Source organism: Scyliorhinus canicula, chromosome 9 (genome assembly GCF_902713615.1).
Source record: "Scyliorhinus canicula chromosome 9, sScyCan1.1, whole genome shotgun sequence".
In the NCBI taxonomy this organism is placed as follows: domain Eukaryota; kingdom Metazoa; phylum Chordata; class Chondrichthyes; order Carcharhiniformes; family Scyliorhinidae; genus Scyliorhinus; species Scyliorhinus canicula.
This window is the reverse complement of record NC_052154.1, coordinates 122,103,007-122,128,668: the sequence shown is the minus strand read 5'-3', so window position 1 is coordinate 122,128,668 and position 25,662 is coordinate 122,103,007. Positions and strand designations below refer to the sequence as shown.

Sequence of the window (25,662 nt, the reverse complement as noted above, 5' to 3'; positions counted from 1 at the left end):
GAATCACATGACCGGGATCAGAGCGCCATTGCCAGCAAGGTCACTGGCAGGGGACAGGGAGAGGTCCTAAAAGAAGAGACCTCAACAGGAGACAGGGATAGGAAACAGCCACAGTTCAATTAAAATACAGCAGGGAAACTGGCTCCAAAAACAAAAAGGGCAGCAGGTGGCAGAATCTAAGTAGAGAGCACTCAGGAGGAGCCCTGGTAAGAGGGTTCAGGAGCATTCCTGAGATCCAAGAAGGCAGCAGAAGGTTGGTGACTCCATGCTGCAGGGGTGAAGGTACCCCTTTTGGAGCAGCAACACACTGTTCAATGTGCTTGAAGAGCTAAAGTTGTGCTCTGTGCACCAACTTGAGCTGCATTAGGCTCAGCCTTGCACATGTGGAGGTAAAGGTCACCCTGTGCAGTGCTTCGATCCAAAATCCTGCTCCTATTTCTATGCCTAGTTCCTCCTTCCACCTTTTCCCCGTCTGGTCCAGGGGAGCGTACCTCCTCTAACAGTCACCCATAGTTGTCTGCAGAGTTTCCCTTCCCCAGGTCACCTGTGTCCAGCGGTTCTTCTACTAACAAGTGTCCTGGTATTTGGGGGCACATTGTTGTTTATTTGATGAAGAGGTTTTTGACCTGAATGTATCTCAGTCATTTCCTTTTGGTAACTGGAACCTCTCCATGAGTTCCCCAGGTTACTCACTGTGTCTGTGTACATGTCCCTAACTATCAGAGTCCCCCGTCCTGTCTCAATCTTTTGAAGGTGGCGTCCATTATTGCAGGTGTGAATCTGTGGTTGTTGACGATGTGGGCTATGATGGACATTTTGCTTAGGCCGAAGTGTTGCCTCGACGTCTCGAGTGTGGCTACTACCACTGGGCTCTTCGGATATTTGGTCGTGGGGGATGGGAGTGCAGTTATGGCTAGGGCTCAGGGGTGTCCTTGTGCAGGAACTCTCTTCTATTTTCATCCACAATACTCCCGGTTCCTTAAGTCATCCCTTTCTGCGGTGGCCGCCCAATGGTAGAACTGTAGGTTCGGAAGGGCCAGGCCTTTATTGTCTCTGTACCCCTTTTGGACACCTCTCCACCCTTCGCTGCTCTGAAGGTGATCGGCAGTGGTTCAATTGTCAGGGCGAACAGAAGTGGGGACAGTGGACATCCCTGCCTCTGTGCGGGCAGAAGTATCTAAAGCTGGTGGTGTTTGCCATAGGCTCACCATGCAATCGCTGTACAGTAGTTTCAACCAGGAGGTGAACCCTGTCCCAATTCCAAACAGTTCCAGTACCTCTATGAGGTACTTCCATTCGACTCTGCCGAAGGCCTTTTCTGCATCCAGGGAGATGATAATTTTAGAATCATAGAATTATATCTGCTGTTATCTCCCTGGACGGGATCATTATCACGTTCAGCAGGTGCCTGACACTCGATGTAAGCTACCTGTTCGAGACAAAGCCCATCAGGTCCTCCGCGACTACCTCTGGCAGATGGCTCTCCAGCCGCCTTGACAGGATCTTTGCATCTACGTTAATTAGTGAGATGGACATCTAGGACCTGCTCTCCATTGGGTCATTGTCCTTTTCGGGTATCAGCGATATTGAAACTTGTGCCAGTGTTGATGGCTGGGTGCCCTTTGCTAGCAAGACTACAAACATCTCCCGCAAATGCGAGGCAAATTGTTTGTAGAAGTCCACTGGGAATCCATTTGGCCCCGGCACCTTCCCCTCCTGCATGAAGTTGATACTCCCCATGACTTCCTCCAGTTCTAGTGGTGCTTCCAGGCCCATGTCTTATCTTCCGCCACGACCAACATGCCCATCCGTCGAAGAACCGCTTCATCTTAGAGTTCCCCTCCGGTGTGAAGAGGTAGAATTCCGAACGGACTACAGAAGATGCAAAATGGATGCCGCCTGATATAAAATAGACTCTGTCAATATTCTTGGCCCTACGTTATCAGTATCTTCTGCTGAAGTAGTAAAGCTTTGTGCAAAACAAGTGATCCACAACCAGATGCATCCGAAGAGACAATGAGACGTTGGCAACTTTGCCCAATGTCTGCATTCTTTGCTATTTGTAACTGACAAAGGGGCCCCAAATTAAGGAACTAGCATGGAATGAGAAAGGACATGTTTCAACGTGGCTGGACTATTGACCCCATGACTTTATGTAACCGTTATCTATGTAATGAATTGATTGGATAAGGCAAGCTGCCAATTAGAGGTTATAGGAGCTAACTTGTAGCTATTTATGGCATTGAAGATGCATGTTATGAATTGTGACGTAAACAGAATTGATTGGGTATATATAAATGCGAATGCAAACGAATTCCGCTTTCCTTCTGTATATTAATCCAGTGCGACCTCAGATCATGCAAGAAAAAGTGCTGCACAGACCGTGGGGGTCAAAGACCTTTTCTCCCAGAGCTCTGAAAATTAATAAATTGCGTCTTTACTCACTCAAAGGTCTATTCGTGAATATTTTCACCTACAGATGCTCGGATGTGTACAGGTCTTAGTAGAAAGCTGCAAAGGCTTAATTGATCTTTTCTAGCGCAGCGACTATCCTGTCGCTTCTGACTTTAACCTGAGCTATTTCCCTCGTGGCTGCCTGCTTTCTCAGCTGGTGAGCCAGCAGGCGGCTTTGTCTCCACGTTCATAAAAGGTCTCCTGTGTCTGGCAGAGCTGGCACACTGCTTTCCCCGTGGAGAGCAGGTTGAAGTCTATTTGCAATTCTTTCCTCTCCGCAGCAATTCCACGGATGGGGCCATGGGGTATCTGCAATCCACCTCCAGTATGGAGTCAACCAGCTGTTACCTGGCCACCCTCTCATCCCTGTCTTTGAGTGCCTTGAATGCAATAATTCCCCCCCGATCACCGCCTTCATGAATCCCAGAATGTGGATGGCCATTTTGGTTGTTCGATACACACCCGTCTATGGCCTGTGACACCCAATCGCAAAATGTTTTGATGGTGAGGAGTGCAATGTCTAGACTCCACGGGGGTGCGCTGAATCTGGCCCATCTTCAATCTCAGATCCACTTAGTGTGGGAGCAAGGTCGGAGATTACAATTGCAGAGTATTCTGCTCCCATTACCCCTGAAAGCACCACTTTCCCTATGTAAAAAAGTTGATCCTCGTGTAGACCCTGGAAAAAAAGAGCACTCTTGTGACCCTCCAACGGTCCACAGTCCCCATCTGCTCCTTGAAGGTGTTCAGCTCCCTTGCCATATTCGTTAGTTTCCCCAATTTGGGGCTGGATCTGTCTGTCGATGGGTCCTGTATACGCCCCCCCTCCTCTCTCCCTCACCTGTTTCGGCCCCTCTCTGTTCTCACTGCCTCCTTTCTGGGCTTTCTATGACTCAAAGCTAGGTCAAATGCTTCTTTGTTAGTTTGTTTGTTTTTTGTTTACAGCACAGGAGGCCACTTGGCCCACCATGTCTGCTCCCAAAACAGCTATCCAGCTCTCTTTTGAAACCTCCTATGGAATACACCTCCACCATTCTCCCAGGCAGCGCATTTCAAACCCCAACAAATCTCTGAGCAAAAAGGTTTCTCCTCATCTCACTCCTAGTTCTCTTGCTGACCATCTGGAAATTGTGACCCCCTAGTCAGTGATTTGCCAACTAGTGGTAACAGAATATCCTTCTTTACTCTGTCAAAATTGTTCAGAATCTTGAACACTTCAATAAGGTCTTCTCTTAATTTCTTCAGCTCCAAGGAGAACAAGCACGATTTCTCTAATCTTTCCTTGTATCTAAAATTCCTCATTCCTGGTATAATTCTAGTAAATCTCCTCTGCACTGTCTCTAGGGCTTTAGCATCCTTAAATAAGGTGCCCAGAACTGAACACATTACTCCAAATGTGGTCTGACCAATTATTGGTAGAGGTGCAGCATCACTTCCTTGCTTTTGTACTCTATGCCTCCATTTATAAAACCACGGATTCGATAAGCGTTCTTAACGAGTGTTTCAACTTGACCACCTTCAGAGAATTATGCACTAGAATCCAGAGGTCCCTCTGCTTCTGTACTCCCCTCAAAGTTGAACCGATATTGTCTCCCCACGTTTCTTCTACCAAAATGCATTATCTCAGTTTGCTGCATTTAAGTTCATCTGCCCGGTGTCTGCCCATTTGGCCAACTTGTCAACGTCCCTCTGAGGTCACTCAGCATCATCCTCACAATTCATTATTCTCCATAGCTTCGTCTCATCTGCAAATTTAGAGATTATTCCCTCAACACCCACTTCTAAATCATTTATATAGATCAGAAAAAGCAAGGGCACAACACAGAGTCCTGGGAAACCACTTCCAACTCATCTCCAGTCTGAGAAATACCCATCTATACCTACCCTCAGTTTCCTATCTCTGAACCATGCTGCCAAGGACCCATCAATCCCAAACATTTTTAATTTGCTAACCAACCTGTCAAGTGGCAATGTATGCTTTCTGAAAGTCCAAATATGCAACATCCACAGCACTACCTTCATCCACTGCCTGTGTCACTTCCTTAAAAAACTCAATTAAATTTGACAGACATGGCCTGCCCTTTACAAAGCCATGTTGACTGCCTAGTACCAACTTATTTTTCTCTAAGGCAGTTTTGTCCCACACGTGTCTTTTTCTTTCAAATTAGTTTGCCTTCACTGTTGCTGCTTGCCAGCCCGTGTCCTCGTACAAACTCTTCCACCTCAGCCGATGCAGTGAAGAAGAGTTCCTGCCTGAATGAGTACGCCACTACAGCAACTGACTTCATTAGTAAGTGTGCAGAAGACTGTGTGCCAAAGAAGCAAATCCGCGTGTTTTCAAACCGGAAATCCTGGATGAACAGGGATATCCACTGCTTGCTGAAGTCAGGTCTGAGGCGTTCAAATCAGGCGACCCTGACCTCTACAAGAAAGCCAGATATGATCTAAAGAAATCCATCAAAGGCTTCCGGTGTGCACCATGGAGTAAGTGGTCACACACAAGGTAGCTCCTGCCCAAGGTTACAGAAAAGAACTCTTTTTTAAGCAATACGGGGTGGAATTTTGATGAAAAGGCGTAGGTGAATGTTGGAGGAGTACTTTCCCTCAGGAATGGTATGTTTCTTGGTTACCAGACCCGCAGAAACAGTGAAAGATTTGGCTGAAGCTACAGCAGAGACAAAAGCCTCGTCCAGCATGTAGGCGGGGAAGGCAAGCTTAAAAGCCTAAAGCTGACTTGAGGGCCTTTTTGAAAGCTGAATTCTAGCAGCAGAGGGAACAACTGTGAAAAGATCTCACCAAGGCCATTGAAGAAGCGGTGATGGCTGACTTCCGTTGATGGCGGGCGGGAGGCAGCCACGCGTTGGAGGGCTCCCGTTCGGGAACAGCATTGTCAGGGATTGATGCCCGGTTCTAGGGGCAGCGAAGGCTGTGAAGGCCAGGAGAAAGTACAGGGAAGGGATATGTCAAGGTCCAGTAAGAAAACGGCTGTGAAAACAGCTGAAAGTTCGTCGGGGAGTAGAAATGTCACCGTGGGGTCACGAAGGATAATGGAGGCTGGAGCATCAGGGGAGGCCGCATTTCTTACGGCTGAAGAAATAACTAAGGTAATAGCTGCGGAATTCGAAAGGCAGTTTACAAAATACATGGAGACAATGAGGAAGGAGATGAGGGAGGTTTTGAGTGTGCTGGTGGAGGAGGCGATTTCCCCGGTGACGACGGCGGTGGCGAGTGCAGTGGTGGAGGTGTGGGAGCAAGGGGAGGCGCTGAAGGAAGTGGAGGAGACATTATTGCAGCATGGTGATCAACTTACGTCGATGGGGAAGGAGATGCGGAAGGTTATGGCGGTGAACAAGGATCTGCAAGGAAAATTGGAAGACCTGGAAAACAAGTCCAGGCGACAGAATTTGAGGATTGTGGGGCTGCCCGAAGGAGTTAAAGGGCCGAGACTGACTGAGTATTTTGCTGCGATGCTGGCGGGACTATTGGGGGAGGGGGAGGATCCCTCCCGATATGAACTGGATCAGGCTCATCGGTCATGGAGGCCTGTACCAAAGGCGGGTGAGCCGCCAAGGGTAGTGACTCTGTGTTTCCGTAGGTAGTGTGAAGGAGAAGGTCCTGTGCTGGACCAAGCAGAAGCGGGTGGTGCAGTGGGCTGGAGCTGGTATACGTGTGTACCAGGACTTTACGGTGGAGCTGGCGAGGAGGCAAGCTGCTTTCAACCGGGTGAAGAGGGTACTGTACATTAGCAAGGTGCAGTGCGGCATTGTTTATCCAGCGAAGCTGAGGGTGACTTACAAGCTCAAGGACTTTTATTTTGGAACGGCGGAGGCAGCGGAGGAGTTTGCGAAGGCAGAAGGAATGTGGCAGAACTGAGAAACTGAGAAATGGCCATGTGCCGATGTAACCTAATAACTGTATTTTCTTTTTTGTTTGTTTGTTTGTTTCACTGCATGCGGGTGTATGGGCTAAAGGAGCCGATGTTGTATATATTTGGACAAGGGAAGTGATGGGACTTTCACTCAAAGTCAGGGCTCTTTGGGGTGTAGGTGGATGAGGGGTTTGTGTGCTAAAAGGGGATTTTTGGGCTTTCCTAGGGGGGGTTTTACAACTCTTGGGTATCATGTACGGCACTCTTTCAGAGGTTGGACGGCGTTAAGTGTGTGTGTGTGTGGGCGGGGGGGGGGGGGGGGGGGGGGGGGAGTGGACTCTATGTTGACCATGGGCGGTCCTGGACTCCTTTTTTCTTTTTCTCCTTTGTTTTTTGCTTCCACCGTGGGAGGGTTTGGTTTATTGGATGTATATATTGACAGGTGGGCCGTTGTTTGGGGTGGTGGGAGGATGGGATCGTTGTTATTGTTAAGGGGATTGATTTTGTATTTGTTACCATTTACTGTTTGTGGGTGGGGTGTAAATTTTGGAGGAAAATGTGAAAATGGAGAAGAAAAACATTTATAAAAAAAAGAAATCCATCAAAGATGCCAAAAGACATTACCGGACCAAGCTCAAGTCCCAGGCTAGCCACACGGACCCCCGCTGCCTATGGCAAGGTCTGCAAGACATAACGGGCTACAAGATGAAGGCATGTAAAATCGCCGGCTCCAATGCACCCCTCCCTGATGAGCTCAACGCATCCATTCCGAGCAAGAGGTCAGTGAGAGAAAGCCTTCCACCCCAGAAGCCGGCGATGAACTTTTATCTGAGATCACCATTGCAGATGTCAGAGCAGCCTTCTCGAAGGTCAACTCACGAAAGCCACTGGCCCGGATGGGGTACCCGGACGAGCACTCCGGTCTTGCGCGGATCAGCTGGCAGAGGTATTCGCATACATCTTCAACCTCTCTTTATAACAATCGGAGGTTCCTATCTGCTTCAAGAAGGTGACCATTATCCCTGTATGAAAAAAAGACAAGCAGCGTGCCTTAATGACTATCGTCCAGTGGCTCTGACATCCATCATCATGAAGTGCTTCAAAAGGTTAGTCATGGCACGAAACAACTCCAGCCTCTCAGATTGCCTTGATCCACTACAGTTCGCCTACCGCTGCAACAGGTCCATAGTTCATCTCCATGACCGTGCACTCTACCCTAGAACACCTAGATAACAAAGACACCTATGTCAGACTGCTATTTATCGACAAAGCTCAGCCTTCAACACCATCATTCCTACTAAACGCATCTCCAAACTCCGTGGACTTGGCCTTGGCTCCTCCCTCTGTGACTGGATCCTGAACTTTCTAACCCACAGGCCACAATCAGTAAAGATAGGCAACACCACCTCCTCCACGATCATCCTCAACACCGGTTACCCACAAGGCTGTGTCCTCAGTCCCCTACTATACTCCTTATATACCTATGACTGTGTGGCCAAATTCCCCTCCAACTCGATTTTCAAATTTGCTGATGACACTACCAGAGTGGGTCAGATTTTAAACAATGACGAGACAGAGTACAGGAATGAGATAGAGAATCTGGCAAACTGGTGCAACGACAATAATCTCTCCCTCAATGTCAACAAAACGAAGGAGATTGTCATTGACTTCAGGAAGCGTAGTGGAGAACATGCCCCCTGTCTACATCAATGGGAACGAAGTAGAAAGGGTCGAGAGCTTCAAGTTTTTAGGTGTATAGATCACCAACAACCTGTCCTGGTCCCCCCATGCCGACACTATAGTTAAGAAAGCCAATCAATGACTCTACTTTCTCAGAAGACTAAGGAAATTTGGCATGTCAGCTACGACTCTCACCAACTTCGACAGATGCACCATAGAAAGCATTCTTTCTGGTTGTATCACAACTTGGTATGGAGCCTGCTCTGTCCAAGACCGCAGGAAATTACAAAAGGCCGTGAATGTAGCCCAGTCCATCACGCAAACCAGCTTCCCATCCATAAATTCCCGTAAATTCCCACTGCCTCAGAAAGGCAGCCAACATAATTAAGGACCCCAGGCACCCCAGACATACTCTCTTCCACCTTTTTCCATCAGGAAAAAGATACCAAAGTTTGAGGTCACGTACCAACTGAATCAATAACAGTTTCTTTCCCTGCTGCCATCAGACTTTTGAATGGACCTACCTCGTATCAAGTTGATCTTTTCTCTACACCTTGCTATAACTGTAACATTATATTCTGCAGTCGCGCCTTCCTTCCCTATATACGGTATGCATTGTTTGTACAGCATTCAAGAAACAATACTTTTCACTATATACTAATACATGTGACAATAATAAATCAAATCGAATGAATTCTCTTCCTTCCTCTGATGGTTACCCACAGTTAGGCTGGGCACAGCATACCGAACCACAGCCCACCCCACCCTTGTACAGGCCTGCCTTGGTGGTATTAAATTTGGCGGGGCACTTGGCCCGGTCTGCCCCAATAATATTTAAAAAAGGGAACTTAATTTAAAACACACAAGACTTTTGCTGTCCCATTTACATGACAGAAAATTCGAGATAACTAAAAGCCAGACATGGTAATTCAGCAGCCTTGGGCTGCATTAAAATAATCCCTAACCAGGCCACAAAATAACTCTATTTTTTCCCCTTCCTTGAGCTGGATTATTTGTCATAACTTTTATACATGGGTTACCTGGGAATTACTTGGACATTCTGAAACAAGTGATTAGGTGCTCCTGCGTAATGTTTTCCCTCATTCGAACATTATTATTTAAAGGAGAATGTTGGTCATGGGAGATAAATTTGCAAGAGTTTTCTTCAAGCAGAGTTGAAAAAGAATGAATCTTTATCATAGAATTTAGTGCAGAAGGAGGCCACTCGGCCCATCGAGTCTGCACCGGCTCTTGGAAAGAACACCCTACCCGAGGTCAACGCCTCCACCCTATCCCCATAACCCAGTAACCCCACCCAACACTAAGGGCAATTTATCATGGCCAATCCACCTAACCTGCACATCTTTGGACTGTGGGAGGAAACCGGAGCACCCGGAGGAAACCCACGCACACACGGGGAGGATGTGCAGACTCCGCACAGACAGTGACCCAAGCCGGGAATCGAACCTGGGATCCTGGAGCTGTGAAGCAATTGTGCTATCCACAATGCTACCGTGCTGCCCTGTGGAATATGGCGGCTGCGGGTGGCAGAAGAGATGTGGGGGGGCATGACAGGGGGGGACATGACAAACAACCGTGTACAGAAAGCCCTGATTTCTTTAAAATAAAAAGGAAATATTGGTGGCAATTTTTATCTTCACCACTGAGGGGTAAACTGGTGGAGTGAATGGTCCGGCAGTTATATAACATGCCCGACCTTCATTTCAATGGAAATGAAAATAAACTGAAATCAAATTGTTTGGGTTCAATAGTGAGCAAAAAGAGTTTGTGGTGGAATTGCTCCTCTTATTCGCTGTGCCGTTGATTGGAGCAATTTTCACCACTGCTAATTGAAGGATTGAGGATTAAAGAGACAATCTTAACCTGGTAAACAACAGATAATTTGGACTGAGATTGGAAAGATCCTTCTTGGCCAAACCTCCCTGAACTTCATTGAGGAAGTGACATCCCAAGTTGATCAATAAATCCTCAAATAGATATCATGCAATTGAAGTTCCAAAAGATAGGCGATAAAAGTTTCACATGACAGGTTACTAATTAGGTTCAAAACTGCACAGATTCAGGCAAAACCTGGGTATGGAAAATGAATTAGATGTAAAGGGTAGGTAAGAACTGGTTTGAAGGGTATTGCCAGAGTTGAGGGGGCGGAAACCAGGGACAGCATGAAATTGGATGTTCCTGGGTCAATATTGAGGCCACTACTGTCTGTAATTTATATTAATTGCTTAGATTGAAACTCAGAGCAAATTGGCAGATGGTACCAAATTCGAAAGGGCTGTTGATTGAAGGAAGCCAGTTAGAAATGCCAGAATGAGTTAACAAAAATGTGATAGGCCATACAATGGAAGGAGGAATTTAACTCAGACAAGAGTGAGTGTTGCCTACTGGCAGGAGAAATGGGCAAAAGATCTACTCCGCGAATGGCACTGAAATAGCTATGGTGGGGTTGATTGAGACATGGGGGTGAGTAAAATCAATGCTCAACATGCCCAACCAATGTAAACTAGCAAAACCATGCCGAAATAATAGATTACAAATCGGAGAACATTGTGACGAACTGTATTGTGTTTTGGTCAGGCGTTGATATAGAAACTGACCCCCGCGGGTCACGGGGGGGTTTTCTGGGAAGGGTGTGTGTGTGTGTGTGTGTGGGGGTGGGGCTTGTATTGCCGTACATAATGAACTACTACTGGGTTGCTATGGTTCAGAAATGGGTAGTGGGGAAGGGGTCGGTGTGGGGGCGGGTGGAGGCAGCTTCTTGTAGGTGAACAAGCTTGTGGTGGTATGATTAGCATAGCTGCCTGCCATTGGTGCAGAACACTGGCTTACCATTGGCCCTGGTCGGTCATGTGCCTCTCGACCAGTTGGTTGAGACCAGTCATGTGACGGCTCCCTGATTGGTCGAGAGGCTGAGTTAACCCCGCCTCCAGGGCGGGATACAAATGCCCAGTACGCCCTGCGGTCGTCCTTCTACTGTAATCGACCGCAGGGCTAACATCTAGTAGATTAAAGCCATACTTTTGTTCAGCAACTCGTCTCGCGTTCAATTGATGGTACATCAATTTAATCTACTAGAAATTTGAAGATGGAGCTCCGGATCAAGCCCAAATGCCTCCGCATCAGCCCGCAAACTCCGAACGCATCGAAAATCTTCAGGCATTGGCTGGTGTGTTTCGATAGCTATCTGGCGACCGCAAGTAGCCCCCCCCACCATGGCACAGAAGCTTCATATTCTCCATTCCAGCGTGGGCATGGTGGCCTACGCGATGAAAGGGGAAGAAAAGGAATACGACGTGGCCATGGATATGCTAAAGGGACAATTTCTTAAGCCGGTAAACCGTTCACCCGACATCTGCTGGCTACCAGACAACAGTTCCCCGGTGAGTCCTTAGACGATTTTTACCGGGCCCTCGCTGTCCTGGGAAGGAATTGCGCCTGCCTCGAAGTTTCACCCACTGAGTGCTTGCGTGGCTGGGATGCAGTCAGCCGCTATCTGCCAGCGGATGCTGGAAAAAGACGACCTCAGCCTAACTGAGGTACGGACTCTCTCCACCTCCCTGGAGGTCGCCAACTTAAACGCCCGCGTCTATGTCCCCAGCCGCGCTGCAGCGCCCTGGGCCTCCTGGCATGCTTCCCCACCGCCATCCGCCGCACCCGACCCCCCTCAGGCCTACGCCGTGGGACACCCCGACAAATCCGCGGGGCCCCGCTGCTATTTCTGTGGGTTCGCCAAACACCCTCGCCCACGCTGCCCGGCCCGTTCCGCACTTTGTAAGAGCTCCGGGAAGGGGGGCCATTTTTCGTCGGTCTGCCAGGCCAAATCGGTCGCTGCTGTGTCGCGCAGCGACCGGGGATCTCCTCCTCCGGGCCCTTCCAGCGCACCGCACTAATTCCCCCCCCCCCCCTGCGCCCGGCCTGCGCGCCTCTCTGCCCCCGCTCTCAGCCGCTCCGATCGGCCCGCCGGCAGTGCTAACCCCGTCCCCAGCGACCACGAGGGTCCTGCGGGCGCCGCCATCTTGGGCCCCGGACACCACGTGTGGATCCTGGGCGCCGCCATCTTGGGGCCCCGACTCCACGTGCAGATCCTGGGCGCCGCCATCTTGGGGCCCCGACTCCACGTGCGGGTCCTGGGCGCCACCATCCTGGACTGGCACACAAGGTCCTGCCAGCACCCACTCAGCCGACGACGACGATGGATCTTCTCCATGGCTCGCGGCCATTCAGCTCGACCAGTCACGTCCACGCACGCTCGCTAAGACGACGACACAAATCCACTTCAACGTGCACGAGACGGGCTGCCTGCTGGACTCTGGGAGCACGGAAAGCTTCGTACACTCTGACACGCGCTCCCTGTCCACCCTGTAAAACACAAAATCGGGTTAGCCTCAGGTTCGCACTCCGTCCGCATCACCGGGGGCTGCATCGCGGACCTCACGGTCCAGGGGAAGGTTTTTAAAAATTATAAACTCCTTATCCTCCCCGACCTTTGCGCACCGGCACTCCTAGGACTGGACTTCCAGTGCAACCTGCAGAGCTTGACCTTCCAATTCAGCGGCCCTATATCCCCCCCCCCTCACTGTCTGCAGCCTCGCGTCCCTCAAAGTGGACCCCCCCTCCTTGTTTGCTAATCTCACCCCCGATTGCAAACCCGTTGCGACCCGGTGCAGCGCCCAGGACCAGACATTCATCAGGTCAGAGGTCGCTGAAGGAAGGGGTCATCGAGGCCAGCAACAGTCCCTGGCGAGCCCAAGTGCTGGTCCGGACTGGGGAGAAAAAACGGATGGTAATCGACTATAGCCAGGCCATCAACCGGTTTACGCAACTGGACGCGTATCCTCTCCCCCGTATTTCCGCCATGGTAAACGAGGTTGCGAAATACAAAGTCTTCTCCACGGTGGACCACAAGTTCACTTATCACCAGCTCCCCATCCGCGCGAGTGACCGCAAGTACACCGCGTTCGAGGCAGATGGGCGCCTCTACCACTTCCTCAGGGTTCCATTTGGTGTCACAAATGGGATCTCGGTCTTCCAACGGGAGATGGAACGAATGGTCGACAAGTACGTTTTACGGGCTACCTTCCCGTACCTCGATAATGTCACCACCTGTGGCCACGACCAGCCATGACACCAACCTCCGAAAATTCCTCCAAACCGCAAAACCCCTTAACCTAACTTACAATAAGGATACACGAGCACCGACCGTCTAGCCATCCTCGGCTATGTAGTGCGCAACGGAGTGATAGGCCCCGACCCCGAACGCATGCGCCCCTGATGGAACTCCCTCTCCCCAATACCCTCAAACGCTGCCTGGGTTTCTTCGCTTACTACGCCCAATGGGGTCCCAATTACGCCGACAAAGCCCGTCCCCTCATTCAGTCCACGACCTTCCCGCTGTCGTCAGAGACCTGCCAGGCCTTTAGCCGCATCAAAGCGGACATCGCAAAGGCCACGATGCGCGCCATCGACGAGTCCCTCCCCTTCCAGGTCGAGAGCGGTGCATTAGAAGTAGCTCTGGCGGCCACCCTGAACCAAGCGGGCAGACCAAGTGGCCTTCTTCTCCAGAACCCTCCAGGCTTCCGAACTCCACCACGCCTCAGTGGAAAAGGAAGCCCAGGCCATAGTCGAAGCTGTGCGACATTGGAGGCACTATTTGGCCAGCAGGAAGTTTACCCTCCTCACAGACCAACAGTCAGTAGCCTTCATGTTCGATAATGCACAGAGGGGCAAGATTAAGAACGACAAGATCTTGCAGTGGCGGATCGAGTTGTCCACGTACAACTACGATATCTTGTATCGTCCTGGGAAGGTCAATGAGCCTCCTGATGTCCTGTCCCGCGGTACCTGCACCAGCGCGCAGATGGACCACCTCCGCTCCCTCCACGCGGACCTCTGCCATCCAGGGGTGACCCGTTTCTATCATTTCATAAAGACCCGCAACCTGCCCTACTCCATCGAGGAAGTCAGGACTGTAACCCGTGACTGCCACATCTGCGCAGAGTGCTACCGCACTTCTACTGCCCCGAGCGCGCGCATCTGATCAAAGCATCCCGCCCCTTTGAACGTCTCAGCATTGACTTCAAGGGGCCCCTTCCCTCTAGCAACCGCAACATTTACTTCCTGACGGCGATCGATGAATACTCCCGGTTCCCCTTCGCCATTCCCTGCCCCGACATGACCACATCGACCGCCATTAAGGCTCTCCTCTCCATTTTCTCCCTGTTCGGCTACCCCGCGTACATACATAGCGATCGGGGGTCCTCATTTATGAGCGACGAGCTGCGTCAATTCCTGTTCAGCAGGGGCATTGCCTCTAGCAGGACGACCGGTATAACCCCCGGGGTAACGGACAGGTCGAGCGGGAGAATGGTACCGTCTGGAAGACCATCCTACTGGCCCTTCGGTCCAGATATCTCCCTATTTCCCGATGGCAAGAGGTTATCCCCAATGCCCTACATTCTATCCACTCCCTCCTCTGTACCACAACTAACCAAACACCTCATGAACATCTTCTGGTTTTCCCCAGGAAGTCGTCCTCCGGATCCCCTCTCCCGACGTGGCTGGCCGCCCCCGGACCCATCTTGCTCCGGAAGCATGTGCGGGTGCACAAGTCCGACCCGTTGGTGGAACAAGTCCAGTTACTCCACGCTAACCCGCAGTATGCGTATGTGGAGTACCCCGACGGTCGGCAGGACACCGTCTCCCTTCGGGACCTTGCACCCGCCAGCTTGCCCCCTTCACCACAGACCCCCCCCGCCCCTTTTCCCCCCAGCGCCCCACCCTGGCCACCCTTCCTCATCCATGGCGTCTCCACCACCAGCCTGGGGTACAGAGACAGTTCAAGGACCGTCGCTCCCGGAGTCGAGGACATCAGCTGAACCACCACCATCGGCTGAACCAACGTCACCAACTCCCCTGCGGCGGTCTGCCAGGACGTCATGGGCAACGAAAAGGCTGATCGAGTCCATTTAACTTCAACACCACCATGAACCTTGTATGGACACTATGTACTGTTGCGAAATGTCTGGGCCAGTGGGAAGCCAAGGATACATTTTTTTTGTTCTCTCCTCACTACTCATACCACCAGTTCTCCCCGCCCCCCCCCGGCTTCTTTCTCCGCAAGGGGTGAATGTGGTGGTATGATTAGCATAGCTGCCTGCCATTGGTGCAGAACACCGGCTTACCATTGGCCCTGGTCGGTCATGTGCCTCTCGACCGGTTGGTTGAGACCAGTCATGTGCCGGCTCCCCGATTGGTCGAGAGGCTGAGTTAACCCTGCCTCCAGGGCGGGATATAAATACCCAGTATTCCCTGCGGTCGTCCTTCTACTGTAATCGACCGCAGGGCTAACATCTAGTAGATTAAAGCCATACTTTTGTTCAGCAACTCGTCTCGCGTTCAATTGATGATACATCAGAGCTGAAGCGCATCGTTTTCTTTTAATCTTGCATTAATTTAATGAACATATTTAGAAATGAACTATGCACCATGTTTGTACAAACCCACTGTTCTAGTTAAACACAGCTGCATTGTGATACTTGATTTTGAGTCAAGTTGTTGCCAATTGTTTTTGCTGCATTTTGATGTGATTACAATCCTTTTGTAATTTGGACAGGTTTAAATAGGGCGAGATAAATCCAGGACAGATGCAACACAAAATTGTTTTCTTCCCCCACCTTGAAGTGTTGGGTTTACGCAAAGCAAAATAAAAAATACAACTCTTAAATTCCAACACTGCCAACGTCTACATGTCTCGCACCTGGGTCTGTCCATTTTCCCCTTCCAGCAGATCTCACACATTGCTGGTATGTGTGTTATTTGTATGTCTTCATGTGCCAAAGAACATTATTTACATAATGCATGTTCTCAATTCCAATACCTTTGCTGACCTGTTCAATTTTGTCTGCTGGCACCTTCATAACTCCCTCAGAGAGGGCATGTTGTTTGTCTTCTGCCATTATAGCAACTATAGTGTCAGTGCCAGCTGGGTGAAGCTTAGCTCCAGGGGGAAGTTAGACAAATACATTTGATATTGGCCCCACTGAGCACAAACTTTTTAAAAAATAAATTTAGATCACCCAATTATTTTTTCCAATTAAAGGGCAATTTAGCGTGGCCAATCCACCTACTCTGCACATTACGGGTTGTGGGGGCAAAACCCACGCAGACACAGGGAGAATGTGCAAACTCCACACGGGCAGTGACCCAGAGCCGGGATCGAACCTGGGACCTCAGCGCCGTGAGGCAGCTGTGCTAACCACTAGGCCACCGTGCTGCCCTACTGAGCACAAACTTGATGGCCCCTTTATCAACCTGTTGATGTGACAAGATAGTGGGATATTTGTGAAGTAATTGTAAGGTGGGGTAGAAAGGTCCCTCCCTCTGTCTGAAGAACAACATTTCTCCATTAACAGTCAGGATCTCTATATGTACCTGGCATGTTGCTATTTTTACAGAGTCCTTCTTTGGCATGATTTGGTTTAACCATGGCTCACAAACTGCTTCTTAATGCCTTTAATAACAGATATTTTCAGCTGAATGCAGTTTAGAACATAGAACAGTACAGCACAGAACAGGCCCTTCAGCCCTCGATGTTGTGCCGAGCCATGATCACCCTACTCAAACCCACGTATCCACCCTATACCCGTAACCCAACAACCCCCCCCCTCCCTTAACCCTACTTTTTAGGACACTACGGGCAATTTAGCATGGCCAATCCACCTAACCCGCACATCTTTGGACTGTGGGAGGAAACCGGAGCACCCGGAGGAAACCCACGCACACACGGGGAGGACGTGCAGACTCCGCACAGACAGTTTGAAACACTTTCCTTTTCATCCAGTTTTTTAAACATTGTGCAGCCTTGGAAACTCCAACTGCACAAATCCCAACTGGAAATGTATCCTGAAGTGCGTTGTTCACAGCGCCTCTGCCATTCTCGCTGGCCAGACACTGGGTGAGCCCGGTGGTGGTGTTAGCCTCAAGGGTGCGGGGGCAGTGGAGGCAGCATTCGGGATTTGAGGGTGCCTCAATGTGGGCACCGATCTGTGACACGTAGGTTTGAGCCGAGGGGGCTGGATGTGAAGTTTCAGGCGTGGCGGCAGACAGGGAATTGAGCCATTTGGTGATCTGTTTATACGGAGCAGATTCGCGAAGCTGGAGGAAGAATATGAGCTGCCTTGGGGGGAACAGTTTTAGGTACCTGCAGGTCCGGGACTTTGTGAGGAGAGAGGCGCCATCTTTTCCTGGGCTACCTCCCCTGGGGTTGCAGGATGAGGTACTGTTGAAAGAGAAGGTAGGGCAGAGGAAGATGTCCAAGGTCTACAAGGAGCTGATGGAGTGGGATGGGGCCCTGGTGGGGGATATTATGCACAAGTGGGAGGAGGAGCTGGGAGAGGAAGTGGAGGCCGGGACGTGAAGCCCTGCGGAGGGTGAAAGTGTCCTCGTCATGTGTGAGGCAAAGTCTCATTCAGTTTAAGGTAATTCATAGAGCAGGTTTTTCGAGGGGGTAGAGGATAGGTGTGGGTGGTGCGTGGGGAGGCCTGCAAATCACGTCCACATGTTTTGGGCATGTCCGAAGCTGAACGGGTCCTGGACATTATGTCTGAGGTGCTGGGGGTGAAGATGGGCACAAATCCTGCAGTAGCAATATTTGGGGTGTCGGAAGACCCAGGAGTCCAGGGGTGAGAGAGACCAACGTCTTTGTCTCCCTGGTGGCCCGGAGACAGATCTTGCTTGGATGGAAGGACTTTGAGCTGCCAAAAGTGGGGGTGTGGGTGTGCGACCTAGCAGAATTCCTGAGGCTGGAGAAGGTCAAGTTCTTCCTGAGAGGTTCAGTTGAGGGGTTCGCTCGGAAGTGGAAGCCATTCATTGACTTCTTTAAGGAGGATTGAGAGGTCAGCAAAGTTTGTATGGTGGGTAAGAGTGTTAAAATGGGGAAGGTTGGATGGGAGAAGGGGGGGGGGAGATAGAAGTGGGTGTTGGTCATTTAAAATGTTGTATGATTTTTCTTCTGCATTTGTATGTTTCTATGAAAATGCCGAAATAAAATAATTTTAAATATATAAAAACTGTCCATTTTAATTTCCACTGATTTGAAATCTACCCCTTCAACTTTTCAGCCTGGAAAGGAGGCAGGCATCTTATAAATGCACAAGATAGTAAATAGCACCTTGTTGAAGGCCAATCATTTCAGCTCCAGGAATTGTGCCAAGAGTTCCTCAGGGTAGTGTCCTCAGTCCAAACACCATCAGCTGCTTCATCAACAGAATTCCCTCCATCAAAAGGTGAGAATTTAGTACATCTACTGATGATTTTATAGCTTTCAATTCCATTCACAGCTCCTCAGATAATAAAGTTGTGCAGCAAGGCCTAGGAGTATTCATGTTTGGCTGATAATTAGTAAGAAACATTCATGCCACACAAATACTAGATAATTATCAACGTAAATAAAAGAGAATGTAATAGCTTGCCCTTGACAGTACAAGTGCCAAATCCATAACTGTTAATGTCCTGAGGTCTTTCTACTGACTAGAAATTGAACTGGACCAGTCATACAGACTACAGAAGGAAGATAGATCACTTGGTTGCACGGTGTACCGAAAGCAACCTCTCTCTGAATGTCGGAAAGACCAAGGAACTGATCAACTTCAGGAAGCGTAGCACAACAGCAGCCCCCCCCCCCCCCCCCCCCCCAAGTCTACATCAATGGCTCTGAAGTAGAGATGGTCGATAGCTTTAGGTTCCTGGGGGTCACCATCACCAACAGACTGTCCTGGTCCACTCACGTTGATGCAACAGCCAAGAAAGCCCAACAACGTCTCTACTTCCTACAGAACTGAAAGAAATTCGGCATGTCTGCATCGACTCTCACAAACCTTGAGAGATGTGCCAGGGAGCATCCTATCGGCTGCATTACACCTTGGTACGGCAACTGCTTGGCCCAAGATCACAAGAAACTGCAGAGTGTGGTGAACTCAGCCCAACACATCACACAAGTTTGCCATCCTCCATCGATTCTGTGTACACCTCCCGCTGCCTCAGAAAGGCAGACAGCATTGTCAGCGACCCCCCCACACCCAGGATTTGCCCTCTTCCGGACCCTTCCATCAGGCAGAAGATAAAGTCTGAAGACCTGCACATCCAGACATAGGAACAACTTCATCCCCACAGCTACTAGACTCCTCAACAACTCTCCCTTGGACTGATCTGTTCACTGTAAGAACACTATTGACGATGCCCTATGCTGCTCTTGTTTGGCCTTTGTTTCGCACTGTAACCAATCACCATTTGTTGATGTACCATTGTCAATGTACTATGACGATTATTCTTTTGTCTACTATGTACATACTGTGTACGTTCCCTTGGCCGTAGAAAAATACTTTTCACTGTACTTGGGTATATGTGACAATAAATATCAATCATCATATAAATAATGCATCTTGGTGACTTGCAGTTGTGGCAAGTAGGTGGAGATTGCATGCTTGGTGGCCCCTGATAGAGTAGTCTCTTTTATGCCCAGGCTTTGGGGAAGATTTGTTCGTGAGAAGCTGTGGGAAGGTTTGGGGTATAAATAGAATCCGAGGAAAAAGGAAGTGAGCGAAAACCTTTCGCCGAATGTGGGGAGAGGTGCACTAGGAGGAAATATAGCGGGAGAGAGACTGTCGGGAGGGGCCAAGCCCACCACGATGAAGAAGATGGCTGAAGTAATGACTGGAGAGGTCGAACCATTGTTTTCGAAGCATTCTGAAAGGCATTGAACAGAGGTGATGGCCTCGCTCAAGGCGTAGGTGGGTCAGACCCTTGCCTCGCTGAGTGAGGAGTTGGTGAGAACTTCGACGGCGAGGGGGAGAAAATGAAGAGGGGGGGGGGTGGGGGGAGGAGGAAGCATTACCGTGGCACAGCGGCCAGTTCACCTCAATGGGCGAGGAGCTGCGGAGGGTGGCAGAGAGCCACAGAGGACTGAGAGCCCAAGTAGAAGACTTGGAGAACAGGTCGAAAAAACATAATTTGGAGATTGTGGGTGTGCCTGAGAGGGTGGAGGGCTGGAGGCCTAGAGTACTTCGCCAAAATGCTGGCGAAGTTAATGGGGGATTCCTCCAAGTATGAATTGGCCAGGGCTCACCGGTCGGTCGATCTGGCTGAAAGAGAGGACAAATGAACACAGGAGACTTGTGATCGTCAGTTTCCACAAATTTCAGGTGAAGGTGGTGCTGAGGTGGGCGAAGCAGAAGTGCGAGGTGGAGTGGGACGGCAAGAGTATATGCATATACCAGGACTTGACAACAAAGTTGGCAAGGAGAAGGGTGGAGTTCAGGCGAGCCAAGGCGGCATTATTCAAGCGCAGCATGCCTTTTGGTGTGGCTCCATCACGCATAATGGCAGGGGCCATTATTTTGAGATGGCGGTGGAGGTGTTTGTGAAGGCAGAAGGCCTGGGACTGACTGAATTTGGGATTCAATGGTTTTTGACCGAGTTTTTCTTTGTTTTTTTTCTTGCTTTTTTTTGTGTGGGTGTTATGGTTCACATTTTTAATGTCACGGGGTTTGGGCCTGGGTAGATTGGGATTTATGGTTGTTGGGGTTTGGGGGGTTTGTTAGGACACAGGGTATGGGGAGTCGGAATGGCTGTGGGGGGAGTTGGAACTGATGTGTTTTGGTTTTCGAGGTGGGTGAGGGTGTTCTGGCAGCAATTGCTGGCGGGGGTGTGCACGTGCGGGGATGTGCGCGTGCGGGGGTGTGCGCGGTGATGACCAGGGCCGGGGCTGTGTTCTGCTGGCTAGGCAGGGCCTGGCAGTATGGTCATGGCAGGTAGGACGGATTTGGGGGGGGGGGGGGGGGGGGGAAGAGACCCCCAGTCAGAGTGGTGACGTGGAACAAGTGGTACAAGGAAACAAGTGCGTGTTTTCTCGCATTTAAAGGGCCTGAAAGCGTTCATGGTGCTGTTACAGGATACAATCTGAGGGTTAAGGACCAGATGAGGCCAAGGAAGGGCTGGGCGAGCCAGGTGTTCCATTCAGGTTTCGATAACAGGGCCCGGAGTGGCAATTCTGGTGGAGGTGGGGAAGGTATGTGATAGTGCCAGGTGTGATTCAAGGGAGGTTAGTGGTGTTTTTAGCATATATGCCCCAAACATAAGAACATAAGAACTAGGAGCAGGAGTAGGCCATCTGGCCCCTCGAGCCTGCTCCACCATTCAATTAGATCATGGCTGATCTTTTGTGGACTCAGCTCCACTTTCCGGCCCGAACACCATAACCCTTAATCCCTTTATTCTTCATAAAACTATCTATCTTTACCTTAAAAACATGTAATGAAGGAGCCTCAACTGCTTCACTGGGCAAGGAATTCCATAGATTCACAACCCTTTGGGTGAAGAAGTTCCTCCTAAACTCAGTCCTAAATCTACTTCCCCTTATTTTGAGGCTATGTCCCCTAGTTCTGCTGTCACCCGCCAGTGGAAACAACCTGCCCGCATCTATCCTATCTATTCCCTTCATAATTTTAAATGTTTCTATAAGGTCCCCCCTCATCCTTCTAAATTCCAACGAGTACAGTCCCAGTCTACTCAACCTCTCCTCATAATCCAACCCCTTCAGCTCTGGGATTAACCTAGTGAATCTCCTCTGCACACCCTCCAGCGCCAGTACGTCCTTTCTCAAGTAAGGAGACCAAAACTGAAAACAATACTCCAGGTGTGGCCGCACTAACACCTTATACAATTGCAACATAACCTCCCTAGTCTTAAACTCCATCCCTCTAGTAATGAAGGACAAAATTCCATTTGCCTTCTTAATCACCTGTTGCACTTGTAAACCAACCTTCTGTGACTCATGCACTAGCACACCCAAGTCTCTCTGAACAGCAGCATGCTTTAATATTTTATAGTTTAAATAATAATCCTGTTTGCTGTTATTCCTACCAAAATGGATAACCTCACATTTGTCAACATTGTATTCCATCTGCCAGACCCTAACCCATTCACTTAACCTATCCAAATCCCTCTGCAGACTTCCAGTATCCTCTGCACTTTTCGCTTTACTACTCATCTTAGTGTCATCTGCAAACTTGGACACATTGCCCTTGGTCCCCAACTCCAAATCATCTATGTAAATTGTGAACAATTGTGGGCCCAACACGGATCCCTGAGGGACACCACTAGCTACTGATTGCCAACCAGAGAAACACCCATTTATCCCAACTCTTTGCTCTCTATTAATTAACCAATCCTCTATCCATGCTACTACTTTACCCTTAATGCCATGCATCTTTATCTTATGCAGCAACCTTTTGTGTGGCACCTTGTCATAGGCTTTCTGGAAATCCAGATCTACCACATCCATCGGCTCCCCGTTATCTACTGCACTGGTAATGTCCTCAAAAAATTCCACTAAATTAGTTAGGCATGACCTGTCCTTTACGAACCCATGCTGCGTCTGCCCAATGGGACAATTTCTATCCAGATGCCTCGCTGTTTCTTCCTTGATGACAGATTCCAGCATCTTCCCTACTACCGAAGTTAAGCTCACTGGCCTATAATTTCCTGCTTTCTGCCTACCTCCTTTTTTAAACAGTGGCGTAACGTTTGCTAATTTCCAATCCACCGGGACCACCCCAGAGTCTAGTGAATTTCGGTAAATTATCACTAGTGCATCTGCAATTTCTCTAGCCATCTATTTTAGCACTCTGGGATGCATTCCATCAGGGCCAGGAGACTTGTCTACCTTTAGCCCCATTAGCTTGCCCATCACTCCCTCCTTAGTGATAACAATCCTCTCAAGGTCCTCACCTGTCATAGCCTCATTTCTATTAGTCGCTGGCATGTTATTTGTGTCTTCCACTGTGAAGACCGACCCAAAAAACCTGTTCAGTTCCTCAGCCATTTCCTCATTTCCCATTATTAAAACTCCCTTCTCATCCTCTAAAGGACCAATATTTACCTTAGCCACTCTTTTTTGTCTTATATATTTGTAAAAACTTTTACTGTCTGTTTTTATATTCTGAGCAAGTTTACTCTCATGCTCTATCTTACTCTTCTTTATAGCTTTTTTAGTAGCTTTCTGTTGCCCCCTAAAGACTGGGTTGTCGCTGGGTTTGTGACCTGGTTACTCACCAGGGGGGGGACTGGAATATGATGTTGGACCCGAAGGTGGACAGGTCCCAGCGCGCTCACTGTTTCCTTTGGGCGGGTTGGAGGGGGGGGGGGGGGGGGGGGGGGGGGGGGGGGGGGGGATGAAGGTGCTAGCCAGGTTTATGAAGGAGATGGGAGGGGGGATCTGTAGAGGTTTCAGTACCTGCAGTATAGGGAGTATTCGTTCTTCTCACCGGTCCATAAGGTGTACTCGAGGTTCAACCTTTTTGTGGTGGGGAAGACGTTGCTGGCTGGGGTGAAGAAGGCAGAGTATTCGACGATTGTGATAATAATAATAATAATCTTTGTCACAAGGCGGCTTACATTAACATTGCAATAACGTTGCTGTGAAAAGCCCCTCGTTGCCATATTCCGGATATCGGATCATGCTCCACACTAGGTGGATGTGGTCTTGGAGAAAGGTCCGGTCCAGAGGCCGGCCTGGGAGCTAGATGTGGCCTGGTTGGCAGACCTGAATTTTTGCATCAAGGTGGGGAACGTAATTGAGGAGTGTGTGGAGTTTAACCAAAATGGGGAGGTCTCGTCGTCGATGGTTTGGGAGGCATTGAAGGCAGTGCGAGGTCATCTCATCTTCAAGGAGAAGGTGGACAGGGAGCGCGGGATGAGTGACAACAGCTAATAAAGGAGATTTTGGAGGTTGGTGGAAGATATGCGGCAGATCCAGAGCCGGGGCCATTGGTGAGGAGGAAAGAGTTCCAGGTGAAGTTTAATCTCCTGTCGACAGGGAGAGCGGTTCGGCAGTTGATGAGAGCGCAGGGGGTTGTGTATGCGTATGGTGAGAAGGCCAGTCGATTGTTGGCGGGCCAGCTTCGTCAACAGGCAGCTGTGAGGGAGATTGTGCGAATTAGGGATGGAATGGGAGGGGTGGCGGTGGCTCCACAGCAGGTAAATACGGTGTTTGAGGACTTTTATAGGGGCTTATATAAGTCGGAGCTGCCGGAGGATGAATCAGAGATGAGGGTGTTTCTGGAGTGACTGGAGGTGGGAGAGGAGGAGGGGGCTGGGTTAGAGGAGCCATTGGGTGTGGAATAAATATTGGCAGCGATAGGGAAGATGCAGTCAGGTAAGACATCAGCGCCGGATGGGCTCCCAGTGGAGTTTTCTAAGAAGTTTAAGGACAGGTTGGCGCCGCTAATGGTGGAAATGTTTGAGGATGCGATGGTAAAGGGATGGTTTCTGGAGACAATGAGGAAGACATGAATTTCATTGTAAGAGCAAGGAGAAGGATCCGGTGGTGTGTGTTGCACAGAACCTTTTCTTTACTGAACATGGATGGCAAGATACTGACGAAGGTGTTGGCAATGTGGCTGGAGGAGTGTCTTCCAAAGGTGGTGGGGGAGGATCTGATGGGGTTTGTCAAGGGCAGGCAGCTGTTGTTGAACATGCAGCGGTTATTGAATGTGGTGCTTTCTCTGGCAGAGGGGAGGGATGATGTGGAGATGCCGGCATTGGACTGGGGTGAGCACAGTAAGAAGTCTGACAACACCAGGTTAAAGTCCAACAGGTTTGTTTCAAACACTAGCTTTCGGAGCACTGCTCCTTCAGTGTTGGACTTTAACCTGGTGTTGTAAGACTTCTTACAGAGGGGAGGGAGTGGTGGTGGCGTTGGATGCAGAGAAGGCATTTGACAGTATGGAGAGGAGTTATATGTATTTGGGTGCCGGTAAAGTTTGGGATTGGACTTAAATTTGTGGCTTGGATGAAATTGTCATACAAGGATCCAACAGCATGTGTGTGGCCGACCCGAATGCCACGCAGCCGGGGTGCATCAGATTGTTCCGGGGAACAAGGCAGTGGTGTCCCATGCCCTCCCTTTTGTGAGTGTTGGCGATTGAGCCCTTGGCTATTGTGCTGAGGGGTTTGGGTCTGTGGAGGAGGATAGTGGAGCATAGGGTGTCTCAGTACACAGATGATCTGTGGTATACTTCGGACCTAGGCTCATCAGTGACGGACATAATGGGGTTACTAGGGAAATTTGAGGCATTTTCGGGGTTCAAATTGAATTTAGGGAAGTACATTTTGTCGTGTCGTTTTCAGGTGCAGGGTCGGGAGTGGAAGGGTTCCCAAAGTGGAAGGGTAAGGTGAAGGAGAATTTGGGAAGCTGAGATAGTCTTACCTTGTCGTTGGTTGGCCGGGTGCAGGCAGTCAAAATGAATATTTTGCCACAGTTTCTGTTTTTGTTCAAGTCTCTACCAATCTTTTTGCCAAAGGCGTTTTTTTTTTAGTGATGGATAGGCTGGTCTCATTGTTTGTGTGGGCAGAGAAGGTCGCAAGGATAAGGAAGGTGGTGCTCCATAGGTGCGGCAGTTGGGGGCTGGCCCTTCTGAATTTGTTGCACTATTACTGGGCGGCGAATGCAGAGAAGGTGCAGGTGTGGGGTAAGGAGATGGAGGCTCTGTGAGTGCGGTTGGAAGCGGTTTTGTGTTAAGGGTCAGGGTTGCAGGTACTGGCAATGGCACCGCTACCATTCACCTCAGGGAGGTATTGGGGGT

At 49.7% G+C, this 25,662-nt stretch overlaps 1 protein-coding gene and 1 pseudogene across 1 annotated transcript in view; both read right to left on the bottom strand.

The window, feature by feature from the left end:
* The window catches only part of slc25a22a (solute carrier family 25 member 22a), a 230,612-nt gene that overhangs the window by 90,577 nt on the left and 114,373 nt on the right, over positions 1 to 25,662 (bottom strand).
* LOC119971652 lies at positions 15,652 to 16,874 on the bottom strand (annotated as a pseudogene).